Here is a 21,504-nt window from a genome sequence, read left to right as displayed (position 1 = left end):
TGCCCCTCATAATTTTGTATACCTCTATCAGGTCGCCCCTCAACCTCCTTCGTTCCAGTGAGAACAAACCGAGTTTATTCAATCGCTCCTCATAGCTTATGCCCTCCATACCAGGCAACATTCTGGTAAATCTCTTCTGCACCCTCTCTAAAGCCTCCACATCCTTCTGGTAGTGTGGCGACCAGAATTGAACACTATACTCCAAGTGTGGCCTAACTAAGGTTCTATACAGCTGCAACATGACTTGCCAATTCTTATACTCAATAAACGGAGGGGGAATTCAGAATGTCCAATTCAACTAACAGCACGTCTTTCGGGACTTGTGGGAGGAAACTGGAGCGCCCGGAGGAAACCCACGCAGACACACGGAGAATGTACCATCCACAGCAACAAGGACATTCTTTTATCAAACATACTGCACTCCTTTATTCGCCCCTTTGCTTAAAAATTACACACAGATTTTAAGATTACAAAGTTAGAAATCTTGAAGTACAATGGTCCCATGAACACAAAGTCCCTTTTAAGCACTCAGATTGGCTATGGTCAAGTGCACACACTCTGCTCATGTTAGTGTCTGTGGCTTTCTCCTCAGAATCCCACCAGATGATTGTCAGATGAGAGTTTCCAAGCTCCTCTCTCAAAAACATGCTTTAATATCTTCTTTCAAAATCCAGTCCAGGTTTTCCAAATGATTCTTCTAAACAGTGACCTGGGTTCTCTGCCCTGCGATACCGGTAACGCGGATCGCACTCGGGTGGAGAATCGAGCGTCCGATCGAAATCGAGATTTGTACCAGGCGCTGAACCGATCTCGGTGGTTCAGCCTTTGCTGGAGGCGGGATCAGGGTGCCCACTCGCAGGCCGGGCACCAGACTCTCTGGGCCCATGCGATTCTCCAGTCCTCGGGCCAGGAATCAGGTGGACGGAGATTACAACAGGCATGGAAAAACGTGGCCCTGACATGGTGTACCTTACCGTGGGCCAAGTCCATCCGAGACACCCTTCCCTGCCCCACAGTGTCAGATATGCCCACCTTGGATGGCATGTTGGTGCGGTGGTTAGCTCTGCTGCCTCATGACGCTGAGGACCCAGGTTCGATCCCGGCTCTGGGTCACTGTCCGTGTGGAGTTTGCACATTCTCCCCCTGTTTGCGTGGGTTTCACCCCCACAACCCCAACGATGTGCAGGGTAGATGGATTGGCCATGCTAAATTGCCTCTTAATTGGGAATAAAAAAGAATTGGGTGCACTAAATTTATTTAAAAACATTTATAAAAAAGATATGTCCACCCCAACCCCACCAGACCAGCCCCCCCACCCCACCCGAAAGGCCCCCTGAATAAAGGGTGCCCCCAGAGACCCCCGAAATAAATAGAACCTCACAGGGACCCACTAACAAAAGGAACGTCCCCCAGAGACTCCCAACTAAAGGGACCCCCCTCCAGATCCCCTAACTAAACAGACACCCCTTAGGGACCCCTCACTAAAGAGACCTCCTAACTAAAGGGACACCCCATAGGGACCCCCCCCTACAGATCCCCTAACTAAAGGGACACCCCATAGGGACCCCCAAATGAAAGGAAACCCCCCCTCCCCCAGAGACCCGCTATCTAAAGGGAGCCCTCCACAGACCCCCTATCCTCAGAAAAGAGACCCCCTGTCTGCAAGCTAGGCCAGACAGAGGCAGTAAAATGTTCACCTGGAAGACCCACATTTCCCTTCCTGGGGCATCGTTAAGGTAGATAGTTGACATCTTTTCCCAAAAGTAGAGGAGTCTAGAACTAGAGGGCATAGGTTTAAGGTGAGAGGGGAGAGATCCAAAGGAGACCAGAGGGGAAATCTCTTCACACAGAGGGTGGTGAACATCTGGAACGTGCTGCCAGAGGCAGTGGTAGAGGCGGGTACAATTGTTTCCTTTAGAAAGCAGTTAGACAGTTACATGGGCAGGGTGGGTAGAGACGGATATGGGCTAAATGCGGGCAAGTGGGACTAGCTTAGTGATAGAAACTAGGCGGCATGGACAAGCTGGGCTGAAGGGCCTGTTTCCATATGCTAAACATCGATGACTCTATGAGATTTAAGTGCTGTCAATTCCCAGCTCAGCACTTCAAAGCAATTCAAGCGTGAAGGGACTGAACTTTCTTTGATATGGTTGATGTTTGTAAACATTGTGGTTACAGCACTTAGAGTGAAGAAAATGAATGAAGCCAGGCTCACAGCTGTTTTGTGGAAGTTGGCAATCTGTAGAATTCCATGACAACTAAATTGGTGCTGGTCCCGGAGAAATTCATGATCCGTTAATGGGCTAGCAACGGCGTCATGTGGAACTCCATCGATTGTATTGAAAAATGGTGTCCGCTTTGCCAGCGCCAGGAACGGCACTTGAGAAACTGACACGGTGCAGTCGCATATCAGCACTCCACTCCCCACGCACTCAACCAGCCAACAAGATGACAGCATGGAGAACGGCACCTTTCACGGACGCAGAGCTTGAGACCCCGCCGGACGCAGTGGAGAGGCGGGCCATCCTATTCCCTGGGGGAAAGAAGGAGGCTGCCACTTGCGGCCATACACCGGGCCTGGGCACAGGTGGCAGGGGTTGGGAGCGCCGTGGGCCCCACCTCCAGGACAGCAGTGCAGCAAGAAGCTGCACGATCTCCTCAGGGTGGCCAGGGTGAGTAACCAGCACCATGCCCCTGGCACCAACCCCCATCTCACACACCTTTGATACCCCCTACCCCCTCCCTCCCCGGGAGGGCGATGGAACCCCATACGCCCGCAGTCTTCGCGCATCCCACCCTCCTCCACATGCCAGCATCCATGCCGCCCGCCATGGCCAGTGCCCAGGCCCAAAGGCCACCATCCCCTATGCTGCACGTGTCCGGTTGACGAACACTGTGCGTTTTCTGTCTCCACTCCAAGGTGTGGAGGCCTTGGGGATGAAGGTATTTGCCATGGGTCACGATGTCCAAGGCTTGGGGAATACTGTGCAGGTGCTGTCCGAGGCCCAGGACAGGGCTTCCCTCTCACAGGCAGCCATGTGCCAGAACCACCTGGACATTGCAACGGCGTTCCAGAGTGTGGCCCAGTCACAACTGTCCATGGCTGAGGGCGTTGGTGGTATCGCCTGGGCGCTGCCCTACATGGCACAGACTCACAGAGATGGAGCAGTCACTGGCTGATGTGGTGCAGTCCCAGAGGGAGATGGAGCAGTCACTGGCTGATGTGGCGCAGTCCCAGGGGGAGAAGGAGCAGTCACTGGCTGATGTGGTACAGTCCCAGAGGGGGAAGGAGCAGTCACTGGCTGATGTGGTACAGTCCCAGAGGGAGATGGAGCAGTCACTGGCTGATGCGGTACAGTCCCAGAGGGGGAAGGAGCAGTCACTGGCTGATGTGGTACAGTCCCAGAGGGAGAAGGAGCAATCACTGGCTGATGCGGTACAGTCCCAGAGGGAGATGGAGCAGTCACTGGCTGATGCGGTACAGTCCCAGAGGGAGATGGAGCAGTCACTGGCTGATGTGGTGCAGTCCCAGAGGGAGAAGGAGCAGTCACTGGCTGATGCGGTACAGTCCCAGAGGGAGAAGGAGCAATCACTGGCTGATGCGGTACAGTCCCAGAGGGAGAAGGAGCAGTCACTGGCTGATGTGGTACAGTCCCAGAGGGAGATGGAGCAGTCACTGGCTGATGTGGCGCAGTCCCAGTGGGAGAAGGAGCAGTCACTGGCTGATGTGGCGCAGTCCCAGAGGGAGAACGAACAGTCACTGGCTGATGTGGTACAGTCCCAGAGGGAGAAGGAGCAGTCACTGGCTGATGAGGTACAGTCCCAGAGGGAGAAGGAGCAGTCACTGGCTGATGAGGTACAGTCCCAGAGGGAGAAGGAGCAGTCACTGGCTGATGTGGTGCAGTCCCAGAGGGAGAAGGAGCAGTCACTGGCTGATGAGGTACAGTCCCAGAGGGAGAAGGAGCAGTCACTGGCTGATGTGGTACAGTCCCAGAGGGAGAAGGAGCAGTCACTGGCTGATGTGGTGCAGTCCCAGAGGGAGAAGGAGCAGTCACTGGCTGATGTCGTGCAGTCCCAGGGGGAGAAGGAGCAGTCACTGGCTGATGTGGTACAGTCCCAGAGGGAGAAGGAGCAGTCACTGGCTGATGTGGTACAGTCCCAGAGGGAGAACGAACAGTCACTGGCTGATGTGGTACAGTCCAGAGGGAGATGGAGCAGTCACTGGCTGATGTGGTACAGTCCCAGAGGGAGAAGGAGCAATCACTGGCTGATGCGGTGCAGTCCCAGAGGGAGAAGGAGCAGTCACTGGCTGATGTGGTACAGTCCCAGGGGGAGAAGGAGCAGTCACTGGCTGATGTGGTGCAGTCCCAGGGGGAGAAGGAGCAGTCACTGGCTGATGAGGTGCAGTCCCAGAGGGAGATGGAGCAGTCACTGGCTGATGAGGTGCAGTCCCAGAGGGAGATGGAGCAGTCACTGGCTGATGAGGTGCAGTCCCAGAGGGAGATGGAGCAGTCACTGGCTGATGTGGTGCAGTCCCAGAGGGAGATGGAGCAGTCACTGGCTGATGTGGTGCAGTCCCAGAGGGAGAAGGAGCAGTCACTGGCTGATGTGGTGCAGTCCCAGGGGGAGAAGGAGCAGTCACTGGCTGATGTGGTACAGTCCAGAGGGAGATGGAGCAGTCACTGGCTGATGTGGTGCAGTCCCAGAGGGAGATGGAGCAGTCACTGGCTGATGTGGTACAGTCCAGAGGGAGATGGAGCAGTCACTGGCTGATGTGGTACAGTCCCAGAGGGAGATGGAGCAGTCACTGGCTGATGCGGTACAGTCCCAGAGGGAGATGGAGCAGTCACTGGCTGATGTGGTGCAGTCCCAGAGGGGGAAGGAGCAGTCACTGGCTGATGAGGTGCAGTCCCAGAGGGAGATGGAGCAGTCACTGGCTGATGTGGTGCAGTCCCAGAGGGAGATGGAGCAGTCACTGGCTGATGTGGTACAGTCCCAGGGGGAGAAGGAGCAGTCACTGGCTGATGTGGTGCAGTCCCAGAGGGAGATGGAGCAGTCACTGGCTGATGTGGTGCAGTCCCAGAGGGAGAAGGAGCAGTCACTGGCTGATGTGGTACAGTCCAGAGGGAGATGGAGCAGTCACTGGCTGATGTGGTGCAGTCCCAGAGGGAGATGGAGCAGTCACTGGCTGATGTGGTGCAGTCCCAGAGGGAGATGGAGCAGTCACTGGCTGATGTGGTGCAGTCCCAGAGGGAGATGGAGCAGTCACTGGCTGATGCGGTACAGTCCCAGAGGGAGATGGAGAAGTCACTGGCTGATGTGGTACAGTCCCAGAGGGAGAACGAACAGTCACTGGCTGATGCGGTACAGTCCCAGAGGGAGAAGGAGCAGTCACTGGCTGATGTGGCGCAGTCCCAGTGGGAGAAGGAGCAGTCACTGGCTGATGTGGCACAGTCCCAATGGGAGATGGAGCAGTCACTGGCTGATGTGGTACAGTCCCAGAGGGAGAAGGAGCAGTCACTGGCTGATGTGGCGCAGTCCCAGAGGGAGAACGAACAGTCACTGGCTGATGCGGTACAGTCCCAGAGGGAGATGGAGCAATCACTGGTTGATGTGGTACAGTCCCAGAGGGAGAAGGAGCAGTCACTGGCTGATGTGGTACAGTCCCAGAGGGCTCCAGGCGCTTCAGCTCCAGGCGATCAGGCTTGAGCGATGAATTCATCTTAGATGTTTAGTTTATTAAATTGATATGCCATCAATGAACACATGTCGAGTGGTGAACGTAACTGAGGCTTTAATAAACTAAACGGAAAGCCTCCTGGCCTCGGATGCCGAACTGAGGCAGCGGCGGAGACTAGCCACCTTTATACCGAGCCCGGGGGGAGGCGGAGCCAGCAGGCAGTGGTTTACCACATTACATATAATACAGTGGCAGTTTACCACAATACACATAATATATACTACAGTGGTTCGGAGCCGGCAGGGACAAGTCCAGGCATGTAACAGTACAACAGTACAATAAAATAGTGGTTTACGACACCTAATGGTCTGTGATTTTTTCTGGCAGAAGACCTCGTCGGCCAGGAGGTCCGTGTCCAGCCTCCATGTGTGGCATTGTGCATGGCCCATCTCCAACCTCACATCTATGTTGTGTGGAGCATGGTCAGAGATGACTATCATGGAGTACTCCGCTCCTGTAATTCCTGGAAGCGCCGATTTCCCCACTGCAAAGAGGTCGATCGGGTGTGTACCTTGTGGGCCGGTGAGAAGAACGAGAATTGCCTCTCGCCGGGGTGCAGAAACCTCCATGGGTCCACCACCCCCATCTGGTCCATGAATATTCCCAGTTCCCTAGCTATGCCTGCCTTTTTCCCTGTGCGGTTTGATCGGTCGGCCAGTGGGTCCAGCACGCAGTTAAAGTTGTCCCCCCATAATCAGTCGGCGTGTGTCGATGTCGGGGATTTCCGCCATGGTCTTCATTATGAAGTCGTCCCAGTTGGGAGCATACAAATTTACCTGGACTAGCAGTGCCCCTTCCTGGGCACCGCTGACAATGACATACCGTCCCCCTGGGTTCGTAACCAGCCTGGTCTCCGTAAACCTCGTCCTCTTACCAATCAGTATGGCTACGCCCCCAGCCCTCGTCCCGTAGCATGAATGGTACGTCTGTCCACCCAACCCTTTCTTCCCAGCAGGCTGTCCTTCTCCCTCAGGTGTGTCTCCTTCAGGAAGATTATGCCAGCCTTCAGGCTTCTTAAGAGTCTGGATCTTTTCACTGGGCCGTTGAGTCCCTTACATTCCAGGTGACTATCCTGGTGGGGGGGGGGGGGTTTCTGACACCGCGCCCCTGCAGGATCAACCATACTTACCTGGGACGCACCCCTGCACTCCGGGGTTTCCCTTTGTTAGGGGGCCGTCCAAAATGGCCGCGGTCGCCGTTCTCACCATGAGGTCGTGCCTCTGCACTCCGGGGTTTCCATTTGTCCAGGGGGCACCCGACATGGCCGCCCACTGTGTGTCCGCCACGTGGGTGAGCCCCTGCACTCCGGGGTCTCCTTTTGTTTTAGGCACCCTCCAAATTAGCTGCTTGTTTCCTCGGCCTGCTCCCTGCCTGCCCAAGCCAATCCAGTTGCCAACTTTATTTTCCCCGTTCTGTTCTCTGTCTGTTCCGTACTCCCCCTTTAACCCCCCCCCCCGCTGCCCTTCCCCACACCCCCAAGGAGCAGGGGTCGAGAGACGGTGAGGTAGAGGGAGAGAATTGAATTTGTGCCCGCGATGTGGGTGTCACTCGCTAAGCCAGCATTTATTGTCCATCCCCAATCGCCCTTGGCGATGAGTCGGCTCCTTGAACCGCTGCATCTCCTCCAGCCCCACAACCTTCCGCGGACTCTGCGTTCTTCTGGCTTTGCCCTTTTGTCCACCCCTGATTTTCATCACTCTCCCATTGGCTGTGCATGCGCAGGGGGGTTCTTCTCCGCGCCAGCCATGGCGGATGTTGACAGCAGCCGGCGTGGAGGAAAAGAGTGCCCCCACGGCACAGGCCCACCCGCGGATCGGTGGGCCACCATGGGGGCACCCACTGGGGCCAGATACCCCGCGCCCCCCCCCCCCGAGGACTCTGCAGGCCGCCAGTAGAGCCAGGTCCTGCCGGTACGGACCTGGTTTGATTTATGCCCGCGGGACCGGCCGAAAACGGGCGGCCGCTTGGACCATCATGGGGCGGAGAATCGCCAGGGGGCGGGAGGCCGCTGCCAACAGCCGCCAACTGGCGCGGCGCGATTTCCGCCCCCGCCAAAACCCCGGCGCCGGAGAATTCGGCAGCCAGCGTCGGGGCAACGGGTCGGGATTCACGCCGCCCCCCCGGCGGGGGGTTGGAGAATCCCGCCCCATGTCTTTCGGGACGTAAACCCACGCAGACACGGGGAGAACGTGCAGACTCCACACAGACAGTGACCCAAGCGGGAATCGAACCTGGGACTCTGGAGCTGTGAAGCAACAGTGCTAACCACTGTGCTACCGTGCCACCCCCATGCCCATTCGCTAAGCTCTCGGACCACGAATAGAAGAAGGAGGACAGGCGCATTGTAACACCACCTCTCCAAGCCACACACCATCCTGACATGTTGCCGTTCCTTCACTGTCGCTGGGCGAAGATGCTGGAACTCCCTCCCTTGCAGCACCCTGGGGGGGGAGAGAGCCTGGGTGACCTCCCTGCTACATCAGCACCGTTAGACATGTTGCCTGTAAGGGGGCCCTGACATTGAGGGTCACGGTGAGCTGGACAGCCACAGGGTCAACAGGAGGTGAGGGAAAGCATAACATTGCAGCTCACATGCTGCAGGTCAAAAGAGTTCACTAGTACCTTCCCTGCTGATTAATCAAGAACAAGTCTCCATCTATCTGTCCACAGTATGTGGCAGTTCCTTAAAAGGATATCTGACCCGGATTATCAACAAAGGAGCTAATTCAGACAGGGGTTATGCTCAGATCCAGACCCTGCTTCCTGCTGTCCCGTGTTATCTTTGCCTCACACTGTCACTATCAGTATGTAGAATCATAGATTCATAGAATTTACACGGCAGATGGAGGCCATTCGGCCCATCGAGTCTGCACTGGCCCTCGGAAAGAGCACCCCACCTAAGCCCACACCTCCACCCTATCCCCGTAACCCGGTAACCCCAACCAACCTTTTTTTGGGGACGCTAAGGGGCAATTTAGCACGGCCAATCCACCTAACCTGCACATCTTTGGACTGTGGGAGGAAACCGGAGCACCCGGAGGAAACCCACGCACACACGGGGAGAACACGCAGACTCCGCACAGACAGTGACCCAAGGCGGGAATCGAACCTGTGACCCTGGAGCTGCGAAGCAACTGTGCTAACCACTGTGCTACCGTGCCGCCCCTCTCTCTCTCTCACTTGCCATGTTTCTCTCTCTCTCTCACTTGCCATGAATAGAGGTTTTGAGCCAGAGTTTGTGCTTCAAGGTGCACTTTGTAGACCATCCCTCAACGGACCTGCCCTCCCTATCTCTGTAACACCCTGTAACAGCCCACATCCCTCTGAGACCCCTGTGTTCCTGCAAATTCCACCTCCAGCCCATCCCTGATTCTAATCGCTCTGCCATTGGTGGCCGTGTCTTCAGCTGCCTGGGACGTGAGCTGTAAAACTCCCTCCCATCTCTCCATCCCTCTCTTTTCCATTCAGGCCTCATCCGAAAACCTCCCACTTTGACCATGCTTTTGGTCACATTCCTTAATTCCCCCTCCCGTGGCTCCGTGCCCGCTGCTTCCATGGGGATTTGTACCAGCACACGCCTTTGGCTTCCCACCACATTTAACCATCTGCACTCGCCCCAGACTGACACTATTGGCGTTCCCCAGGCCGTCTCTCAGCTCCATGCACAACACAGCAAAGAGTCATCAAACCTTATAGACCCTGGTGGGCTAAACCTTTGAAAGAACGAACCAACTATACCTGCTTCCCATTAGCCTCAACTCTTCAAGTCTTACGGCACTCTGTTGCTATTTCGGGTCCCAGTGGGGAACGCCACCCAAGGCCACACTTTCGCGTCACGCCCTGCACTGAGGAGCTCCGATGTGCACCTGGTAGTGCAAGGCTGGCACCTGGGTGGCACTGCCAGGTTGACACTGTTAGGGTGCCATGCTGGCAGTGCCAAGGTGCCCGAGTGGTGTTGTGTTCTGTGATATAACCATTGTTATGATGTACACAGAACATCTCGTTGTTTAACTAGAAAGAGAATTTATTAACAAACATGTGGATAGATAACTGACAATTTTACAGACGAGGTGAATTAGTGAATTCTCCTGGAGCCACTCTTATTGCAACTATCTTCTTGTACGACTTACTACCAACTGGCGGGTGTCTCCAGTCACGTGATGGATGTCTGACGCCATCTGCTGGTTGGAGGATGCACCGATAACCATGTGCACTGATATACAACGATATACTTTTATGTGTACATGCATATCACCATAGGTGGCACCAAGACTGCCAGGGTGCCACCCTGCCTGGAGGCCGACTACCTAAGGGCCTCCGATCGCCTGGGAGACCCCCGCAAACGCAGTCACACCTGGGCCCCATTTATGGGAAGCAGTTGGGGCCTCCTCCGCGAGGCGAATAGCTGCCGGGCGGCCGTACGAACTGGCGTCAGCAGAGAACCTAGTGGAGTGGTGCAACGACAACAATCTCCCCCTCAATGCCAGCAAAACTAAAGAGCTGGTCATTGACTTCAGGAAGCAAAGTACTGTACACACCTCTGTCAGCATCAACGGGGCCGAGGTGGAGATGGTTAGCAGTTTCAAATTCCTAGGGGTGCACATCTCCAAAAATCTGTCCTGGTCCACCCACGTCGACGCTACCACCAAGAAAGCACAACAGCGTCTATACTTCCTCAGGAAACCAAGGAAATTCGGCATGTCCACATTAACCCTTACCAACTTTTACAGATGAACCATAGAAAGCATCCTATCGGGCTGCATCACAGCCTGGTATGGCAACTGCTCGGCCCAGGACCGCAAGAAACTTCAGAGAGTCGTGAACACCGCCCAGTCCATCACACAAACCTGCCTCCCATCCACTGACTCCATCTACACCTCCCACTGCCTGGGGAAAGCGGGCAGCATAATCAAAGATCCCTCCCACCCGGCTTACTCACTCTTCCAACTTCTTCCATCGGGCAGGAGATACAGAAGTCTGAGAACACGCACGAACAGACTCAAAAACAGCTTCTTCCCCGCTGTTACCAGACTCCTAAACAACTCTCTTCTGAACTGACCTGATTAATACTACACCCTGTATGCTTCACCCGATGCCGGTGTCGATGTGTTTGCATTGTGGACCTGGTGTTGCCCTTTTATGTATTTTATTTTAATTTTATTTTCATGTACTTAATGATCTGTTGAGCTACTCGCAGAAAAATACTTTTCACTGTACCTCGGTACCCGTGACAATAAACAAAATCCAAATCCAAGCACAGCTAAGTGGGTTTCTATACTCACTTGGCCGTGCAAGACTGGGTCCTGCCCATTGTGGGTGGAACTCAGATTGCAACAGCTCGCGTGATCTGGTTAGTAAATCACGCCCTCTGTCTACTGCCCCTCAGACAATTTCAGAACTAGGTCAATGATTTGCCTTAAATTCCATGGCTCCAACTTCACCTAACAGTCTCAGCTGAGGTACTTTATCAAATGCCTTCTGCAAGTTCACATAGATAGCATCCAGAGACATTCCCCTGTCCACTCTCTTAATAACATACGAATTGGGAGCAGGTACAAGCCCCTCGAGCCTGCCCCAACATTCAATAAGATCACAGCTGATATCTGACTGTGGTCATAACTCCTCTTTCCTGTCTGGCGCCCCCCCGCCCCCCCCCAATAATCTTTGATTCCCCCCCCCCCCCATAATCTTTGACTCCCTTGTCAATCAAACATCAGTCTAACTAAAGCCTTGAAAACATTCAACGACCCAGCCTCCACTGCTCGCTGGGGGTGGGAGTTCCAAACATTAACGATCCTCTGAGAGAAGACATTCCTCTTCATCTCTGCCTTAAATGGGAGATCCCTTGTTCTGAAAGTAGTTCTGGATCCCCCCCATGAGGGGAGACATCTTTTCAGTATGTTGCCTGTCAAGCTCCTTCAGAATCTTCCATGATTCTGGGAACTGTGACCTCCAGGACTGGGACTGATGTCCGAGGGGGAGCGATTGCTAGAGTGGTTTAAAATTAAGATGACTGAGGGATGGCTTACAAGGGGAATTAGAGATAATAATTGCTTATTGTCTCAAATAGGCTTCAATTAAGTTACTGTAAAAAGCCCCTAAGCGCCACATCCCGGCGCCTGTTCGGGGAGGCAGGAATGGGAATTGAACCCACGCTGCTGGCCTTATTCTGCATTACAAGCCTGCCGTTTAGTCCACTGTGCTAAACCAGCCCCCATTCAAGGCAAAGGCATACAAATTGACCAGAAAGAAAACAGACCTGAGGATTGAAAGCAGTTTAGAATTCGGCAAAGGAGAACAAAGGTATTGATTAAGAAGGGGGAAAATAAAGTACGAGAGTAAACTTGTGTGAAACATAAAAACTGACTGTAAAAGTTTCTCGAGGTATGTGGAGAGAAACGATTGGAGAAGACAATTACAGTTCCTTACAGTCAGAAACAGGGGAATGTATAACGGAGAACGAAGAACTGGCTGAGCAACTAAGTCGATACATTGATTCTGTCTTCACAAATGAGGACACAAATAAAATAAAGGGTTTAGTGAGAGGGAAAAATTGAAGGAAATGAGTATTAGTCGTGAAATGGTGTCGGGAAATTGAGGGGATTGATGGCGGATAAATCCCCAGGGCCTGATCAGCGACATTCCAGAGCGCTTAAGGAAGTGGCCCTAAAAATAGTGGATGCATTGGTGGTCATCTTCCAAGAATCTATAGACTCTGGAAGAATTCCTACATGTTTGAGGGCAGCTAACAATAACAATCTTTATTGTCACAAGTAGGCTTACATTAACACTGCAATGGAGTTACTGTGAAAATCCCCTCGTCACCACCATCCGGCGCCTGTTCGGGTACACGGAGGGAGAATTCAGAATGTCCAATTCGCCTAACGGCACGTCTTTCAGGACTTGTGGGAGGAAACCGGAGCACCCGGAGGAAACCCACGCAGACACAAGGAAAATGTGCAGACTCCGCACAGGCAGTGACCCAAGCCGGGAATCGAACCTGGGACCCTTGTGCAAGCAACAGTGCTAACCACTGTGCTACTGTGCGGCCAATGCAACTCCACTAATTAAAAAGGGAGGTGAAGCGAAAAGAGGGAATTATAGACCAGTCAGCCTGACATCGGTACCACACCTGGAGAAGATCAAGTTCACCACCTGAGAGTTGGAGGAAGGCTTCCTCAAAGCATGGGGCAGTTCATCGGCCTGTCCCAAGGCCTGTTCGAGGACAGCAGCGAGTGAGGGACAAATGAGAAACGGGAGAAGACGGACAGGAATAAACAATTCTGGGGGAGGGGGGGAAGGAAGAGAGGGTGGAACTCAGGGGAACTAGAGGGAGGAGCATGGGGGGGAGGGGAGGGGTGGAAGACCCCCCCCCCCCAACCCACAAGGTAGGCAAAAGAAAACATAATGGGAAAGCGGGGAATAGGAGCCAGGTGACAGTACACGCTGAACGAAAAAGGGGGATTTTTCCCCCAAGGAGGGGCAGGCAGGGGGGGGGGGGAGAGCATGGAAATGGGAAGGGGGAGGAGGAGGGCATAACAAGACTGACAATATCAATATGTATACAAGAACCAGGTGTGCTGTCAATGAAAATATTACAATGGAGAAGGGGGCCATTCGGCCCATCGAGTCTGACCAGCCCTTGGAAAGAGCACCCTACCGAGGCTCACTAGCCACCCTATCCCTGTAATGCAGTAACTCCACCTAACCTTTTGGACTCTAAGGGGCAATTTAGCATGACCAATCCACCTAACCTGCACATCTTTGGACTGTGGGAGTGATATACCTTCAATTCACCAAGAGGCCGAGAGAGCGAATGAACATAAGGCTTTATTAGTCGTGAAGTTGCCTAGCCAGAGTCGGTTGTGCAGATGAGTGCCAGCCGCAGGTGGCCAGGTTATATATGGCCCCGGTGAGGGCGGAGCCAGAGGCGGAGCCCACCGGGGTTACAGTACAGTACCTGGATGCAACTCGTATCACCACTTCCAGGTCAAAGGTTCCATTAGGTGGATACAATGGTTACAGTGTCATGCATTATGGTGAATACATTCACCACATTCACCCCCTGTTAAAAAAATCAAGTCCAGCGGGGGTGACGTGGGGTCATTACATATTCAGTCTCTCTGGAGGCCGGATCGTTCTCTTCAACCTCCTCAGCTCTGGCGGTGCGGTGGTAATGGTTGTTGCAGGTGGTGACTCCAGGGGCGTTGTGACTGAAGCTGGAGCCTCAGTCCGGCGAGTCGCCGACGGTTGGGGTGTGGGGGTAGACAGGGGGGTAGTGGGTGTCGGCAGTGGACAGTACAGGAGACCCAGGGGGGCATACGGGGTGCTGGGGGTGGGGCAGGTAGCGGGGGGGGGGGGCGGTGGAGGGAAGGAGCTGGTGCCAGGTCTCGTAGGGAGACCGTATCTCATTCTCCCTCGCCACCTGCTCGTTTCCCTGCGGGTTATAGCTCGTAGTCCTGCTCGAGGCGATGCCTTTGCTGAGCAGGTACTGGTGTAGCTCATCGCTCATGAATGATGTACCCCGGTCGCTGTGGGTGTAGGCAGGGAAACCGAACAGTGTGAAGATGCTGTGCAGTGCCTTTGTTACAGTGGCCGAGGTCATGTCGAGGCAGAGGACAGCAAAGGGGAAGCGGGAGTACTCGTCGATGACGGTGAGAAAATATATATTACGGTTGGTGGAGGGGAGGGGCCCTTTGAAATCGATACTTAGGCGTTCAAAGGGCCGGGAGGCCTTTACCAGACGGGCCTTGTCTGGCCGGTAGAAGTGCGGTTTGCACTCCGCGCAGACTTGGCAGTCCCTGGTCATTGCCTTGACCTCCTCGGTGGAGAAGGGCAGATTGCGGGCCTTAATGAAGTGGGTAAGCCGGGTGACCCCAGGGTGACAGAGGTCATTGTGGATGGCCCAGAGTCGGTCATCTTGCGCGCTGGCGCATGTGCCACGGGACAGGACATCTGGGGGCTCGTTGAGCTTCCCAGGACTATACTTGATATCGTAATTGTAGGTGGAGAGTTCGATCCTCCACCTCAGGGTTTTGTCATTTTTTATTTTGCCCCGTTGTGCGTTGTCGAACATGAAGGCGACCGACCGCTGGTCGGCGATGAGAGTGAACCTCTTACCGGCTAGGCAGTGCCTCCAGTGCCGCACGGCTTCCACTATGGCTTGTGCTTCCTTCTCGACCAATGAATGTTGGATTTCGGAAGCGTGGAGGGTCCTAGAGAAGAAAGCTCCTGGCCTGCCTGCCTGGTTGAGGGTGGCGGCCAGGGCGAAGTCTGACGCATCGCTCTCTACCTGGAAGGGGATGGACCAGTCCACCGCATGCATTGCAGCCTTGGTGATGTCGGCCTTGATGCGGCTGAAGGCCGAGCGGGCCCCATCCGTCAGGGGGAAACTGGTGCTTTGAATAAGTGGGCGGGCTTTGTCCGCGTAGTTGGGGACCCACTGGGCATAGTAGAAGAACAGCCCCAGGCATCGTTTTAGGGCCTTGAGGCTGTGGGGAGGGGGGAGTTTTATGAGGGGGCGCATACGGTCGGGGTCGGGCCCTAGGACTCCATTCTCCACGACGTAGCCGAGGATGGCCAGTCGGGTAGTACGGAAGACACACTTTTCTTTGTTGTATGTAAGATTGAGGGATTGGGCGGCCTGGAGGAACCTCTGAAGGTTGACGTCATGGTCCTGCTGATCATGGCCGCAGATGGGCACGTTGTCCAGGTACGGGTATGTCGTCCGCAAACCGTAATGGTCCACCATTTGGTCCATCGTTCTCTGAAAGACCGAGACCCCATTAGTGACGCCGAAGGGAACTCTGAGGAAGTGGAAGAGCTGGCCGGCTGCTTCAAAGGCAGTGTAGTGGCGCTCTTCCGGGCGGATTGGGAGCTGGTGGTAGGCCGACTTCAGATCGACCGTGGAGAACACACGGTACTGCGCGATCTGGTTGACCATCTCCGCTATGCGGGGGAGGGGGTACGCATCCAGTTGCATGAACTGGTTAATTGTCTGCCTGTGGTCCACAACCATCCGGTTCTTTTCCCCGGTCCGGACGACCACCACTTGCGCTCTCCAGGGGCTGTTGCTGACCTCTATGATCCCTTCACTCAACAGTCGTTGGACCCCCGACTTGATAAATACCATGTCTAACAAGCTGTACCGCCTGCTCCTGGCGGCAATGGGCTTACAGTCCGGAGTGAGGTCTGTAAGCCCATTGCTTACAATGGGCTTACAGTGAAGGGGGGGGAGACCTTGAGGGTCGCGAGGCTGCATACATGAGGGGGAGTAAGGGTCCGCCGAACTGTCGGGTCAGGCTTCGGTGATTACACTGAAAATCCAATCCGAGCAGTAGGGGGGCGCAGAGGTGGGAGAGGACGTAGAGCTTGAAGCGAGTATACTCCCCGCCCTGCATCGCGGCATTGGCGATACAGTACCCCCGGATCTGGACCGAATGAGACCCGGAGGCAAGGGAGATTGTTTGTGAGGCAGGGTAGGTGTGGAGGGAGCAGCGCCTTACCGTGTCGGGGTGGACAAAGCTCTCCCTGCTCCCGGAGTGGAAGAGGCAGGGGGTCTCATGCCCGTTGACCTGGACGACCATCATGGAGTTCTTTAGCGGTTTTGGCTGCGACTGGTCAAGGGTCACTGCGCCCAGCTGCGGGTAGCCTGCGTGGTCGGTGGAGTCACAAGATGGTGGCCCCCATGAGTCACACGTGTCGGTCAGTGTTGGGGCTGGCGGCCAAGATGGCGGCCCCCACAATTCGCACGATGCCAATGGCGCATTTGGAGGGAGCGGTCTGGGCAGGCACGCAGCCACATTGCGGGGTCTGTGGGGCTGCGGGTCCATATGTCAGGCCTGGTGCGTTTTCGATTTCTGGGCCTTAGGTCGGCCCAGATAGACTCTCGCGTAGTGCCCCTTTTTCCCGCAGTCGCTGCACGTCGTGAGCGGGCTGGGCAATGCTGCCGGGGGTGTTGGCCCTGGCTGCAGAAGTAGCATTGCGGTTCTCCGGGCTGGGCTGGCGGACGCGCGGTGCAGGCCTGCGACGTAGGCGGGTCCAATGGGGGCTGCGATGATATTGTCCACGAGGGGTTAGCCGGGCCTGCGGGGAACACGCTAAGGTTCTGGTAGGCCACCTCTAGCGAGGTAGCTAGCTTTACCGTGTCCCGCAGGTCTGAAGTCCTGTTTTCCAGCAGACGCTGCCTGATATAGTTCGAGCGGACCCCCGCCACGAGGTGTCCCGGATCTGTGAGTTTATATGCTCCTCCGCCATCACATCTCGATAGCTGCAGTTCCTCGCGAGTAGAGTCAGGGTTTCCAGATACTCATCCAGCCATTCTCCGGCGCGTTGACGGCGAGTAGTGAGGAGGTGTCTAGCGAACACCTCGTTTACGGGCTTCCCGAAATGCGCCTTGAGGGTTGCGACCGCCTCCTCGTATGTGGCTGCTTTCTCAATCATTACCGAGATTCGATGGCTGACCTGAACGTGGAGGAGTCGCAGTCTGAGGCACCGAGGGAGCCGTTGTGGAGGAGTCGATGTAGGCCTCGAAGCAAATATTTCCTTGGCTTCGGACGCGCGGGCGTCGAGTTTGAGCCTGTCTGGCTTTAGAGCAGCTTCCATGCTGCTGTCGACGACTAATAAATTGATATACCTTCAATGGCCAGGTTATATATGGCCCCGGTGAGGGCAGAGCCCACCGGGGTTACAGTACAGTACCTGGAAGCAGCTCATATCACCGCTTCCAGGTCAAAGGTTACATTAGGTGGATACAATGGTCACAGTGTCATGCATTATGGTGAATACATTCACCACAGGGAGGAAACCGGAGCACCCGGAGGAAACCCATGCAGACACGGGGAGAAGGTGCAAATTCCACACAGACAGTGACTTGAGGCTGGAATTGAACCCTGGTCCCTGGAGCTGTCAGGCAACAGTGCTAACCACTGTGCCACCATGCTGCCCCAAAAAGGATTGTAATTTTTGGGATGGGGTAATTGGCGAGCAAGCTCTGTTAATATAACAATGCACAGACAGCAGTCACCATACACTAGGGGAAACTGAGGTTCAATCAGTCGCTAGCACACCCTCTGCCAGCAGGTGGCACCACACTCTCTATGTTGCCGCTCAGTCTAAATGGCCAACTACTAATAATCTTTATTAGTGTCACAAGTAGGCTTACATTAACTCTGCAATGAAGTTACTGTGAAAAGCCCCTAGTCGCCACATTCCGGCGCCTGTTCGGGTACACAGAGGGAGAATTCACAATGTCCAATTCACCTAATAAACACGTCTTTCGGGACTTGTGAGAGGAAACCGGAGCACCCGGAGGAAACCCACGCAGACACAGGGAGAACGTGCAGACTCCGCACAGCCAGTGACCCAAGCTGGGAATCGAACCTGGAACCCTGCCGCTGTGAAGCGACAGTGCTAACCCTCAAATGCTCTTTTACCAATTGTGCTTTTAATCAAATAAATGAACACTGACACACCTCAGGGAAGGAACCGTGATCTGTTTTGTAGGAGTTAGAAGGGGGGAAACGGCAGTAGGGGTGTTGGTGGTCGAGGTTCTATAGATGGCTTCAATCGTCCTGGGCCAGAGCGAGGAAGAATTTGCCAGGGTGTTTAGTTGAGGAGTAGTGCTACAGAAGAGGGTGACCTCCCCTGGCCATTATCCAGTAATTCTTGCCGTAAAGGTACATTTCAGCGGACCTGAGGGCGAGATGTGATGCCCTCCATGGTCAACCTGCCTGCTGTCTCTCAGGCTCTGGGGTGAGCAACCTCTCGGAGACCGCCTGATGCTCATTGGACATCAGTTTCCATGGTCAAGAGAGCAGAAAGTAATGGTGGGTCGCATGTCACCAGAAAAGCTCGGAATAATTTACCAATAAGCTCCTTCAGCCCTCAATCCCTTAAGGCCTTAATACCACACTTCCAAATCTGGCCTCTTGGGCAGCTTCTATTTTGTTTGCTTCAACGTGGCGGTTGTTCCTTCAGCTGCGTGTCCCAAGCTCCGGAAATCCCACCCTAAATGACGAGCCTCCCAACCTCTCTTGAGACGCTACTTAAACCTGTCTCTTAGACTGAGCAGCTGACCTGATGTCCCCCTCTCTGGCTGCGTGTCAAATATTGTTTGATAATCGCTCCTGTGAATCACCTTGGTGGATTTTATTTACTATATATTTTTTTTAATTTAGAGTACCCAATTCATTTTTTCCATTTAAGGGGCAATTTAGCGCGGCCAATCCACCTAGCCTGCACATTTTTGGGTTGTGGGGGTGAAACCCACGCAAACACGGGGAGAATGTACAAACTCCACACGGACAGTGACCCAGGGCTGGGATCGAACCTGGGACCTCGGCGCCGTGAAGCAGCAGAGCTAACCACTGTGCCACCTTGCTGTCCTTTTATTTACTATATTTAAAGGTGCTATATAAATTCATGCACGGTAGCACAGTGGTTAGCACTGTTGCTTCACAGCGGCAGGGTCCCAGGTTCGATTTCCAGCTTGGGTCACTGCCTGTACGTCCTCCCCGTATCTGCGTGGGTTTCCTCCGGGTGCTCCGGTTTCTTCCCACAAGTCCCGAAAGACGTGCTTGTTCGGTGAATTGGACATTCTGAATTCTCCCTCTCTGTGCTCGAATATAGGCGCCGGAGTGTGGCGAATAGGGGCTTTTCACAGTAACTTCATTGCAGTGTTAATGCAAGCCTACTTGTGACAATAAAGATTATTATTATTATGTCGTTGGATGAAGAAGGATGTGTTGCACTAGAGAGGGTGCAGAGGAGATTCACCAGGATGTTGCCTTTCGGCTATGAAGAGAGGCTGGCTAGGCTGGGGTTGTTCTACTTGGAGGTGAGAAGGATGAGGGAGGGACCAGATCAAGATGTACAAAACTATGAGGGACAGAGATAGGGTAGATCGGACAAAACTTTTCCCCTTAGTAGAGGGGTCAATAATCAGGGGGCACAGATTTACGGTAAGGATCAGGAGATTTAGAGGGAATTTGAGGGAAAGCCTTTTCACCAGAGGGCGGAGAGAATCTGGAACTCGCTGCCTGAAAGGGTGGCAGAGACAGGAACCCTCACAACATTTAAGAAGCATTTAGGTGAGCAGTTAAAATACCACAGTATGCAAGGCAGGAAAATCGGATGAGCGCAGATAGGTGCTTGCTGCCTGGTCCAGCCATGTTTTCTGTGCTGTAAAACTCTCTCCCCCTATGAATCAGCTAGATCAGGGATGGGATTCTCCAATTGCTGACACTGAAATCGAGTTCGGTGATTGGCCGGAGTATCCCCGTCTATGCCGGAATCGGGGGCGGCACTGTTTTTGCGATGCTCCGCCCCTTCAAAAACGGCATACTCGGGGAGTACGGCGCACGCCGTATAAACGGCCTCAGGACGTCACCTGAGGCCCTCCCCCGATGCTCCGCCCCCGATGGGCCGAGTTCCCGACGGCATGGGGCACGTGCGCTCACACCATTTGGGGGCCTCGCGCGCAGCTGCGGACTGCGTCCAGTGCCGTCACAGTTAGAGGGGGAGCCGTTCCGCTGACAGGGGGGGGGGGCCTGCGTCGGGGGCTGGTGGGACTGGTGGGGGGTGGTCCGGGGTGGCAAGGGGGGTTACGGGGAGGGCAGTTTTTGGCAGGCCGGGTCTGCAGTCCGCCGCCGTGCGTTCACGTGGCCACAGACCCGGACATTCTCTGTCCATATCCGCAGGTAAAGCCGGGGTCTTTACGCTGTACGGCTGCTAGCCCCCCACCGGACATATGATCAGTGCGGGGCGGCGCCGACCTTCCGAAAAAGCTGCAGGATCGGAGAATCCAGCCCCAGGTTTTTAGCAGTTGTTGCTGTCTCGCTTGTCGTTCCCAGCTGTCGTTCCCAGCTGTGGACACCAGGAGGCACCATTCCCTTTCTAAAGCAAGGACAGGTAATGCCTTTGAGAGTTTGGGGTGAAAGGTTCAAAATAAAAGGTTCAGAAGATGAGGTGAATAAAAGAAGGGGCTATATTTAGACAGCGTCTTTCACAAATGAAGGATGTCCTCAAACACTTTGCAGTCAATTAAGCACAGTAATCACTGCGTGCAGCATTGCAATGAGACAGGATGGTACATTAAACACTCCTTGTACTACATTGGGAGCACCAGTGTGGAGCTTGAGCAAGTCTTTAAAGCAGGACATCTGACTCACTATCAACTGAGCCCCACTAATCACAGAGCGATGAGTGAATTTTAAAAGTCCTTCTTCCTGCTTGTTTCGTTTTAAAAATGCTGTTTAAGCTAAATTGCGGTAATTTATTCTGTAAGCATTATCTCGAAAATATCCAACTGAATTGAACAGACACAGGTAACTGGCTGATTTCAATGTATGAAAATTAGTCCCAAATATTCAGTACGATTTAGGTGGAAACAAAGCGTATTCACCAACCGCAGCAACTAGAACATTCTAGCACTGAACAGTCTATCATTTAACTCTATGTTGCTTTCAAAAAAAAAAAAATCTTTATTGTCACATTACATTAACACTGCAATAAAATCCCCTGGTCGCCACATTCCGGCGCCTGTTCGGGTACACAGAGGGAGAATTCAGAATGTCCAATTCACCTAACAGGCATGTCTTTCAGGACTTGCGGGAGGAAACCGGAGCACCCGGAGGAAACCCACGCAGACACGGGGAGAGCGTGCAGACTCCGCACAGGCAGTGACCCAAGCCGGGAATTGAACCTGGGACCCTGGCGATGTGAAGCAACAGTGCTAACCGCTGTGCTATGGTGCCGCCCCTATC

The sequence above is a fragment of the Scyliorhinus torazame genome, chromosome 2 (genome assembly GCF_047496885.1).
Source record: "Scyliorhinus torazame isolate Kashiwa2021f chromosome 2, sScyTor2.1, whole genome shotgun sequence".
Taxonomy (NCBI): Eukaryota; Metazoa; Chordata; class Chondrichthyes; order Carcharhiniformes; family Scyliorhinidae; genus Scyliorhinus; species Scyliorhinus torazame.
The sequence above is the reverse complement of the archived record's forward strand: the minus strand, read 5'-3'. Positions refer to the sequence as shown.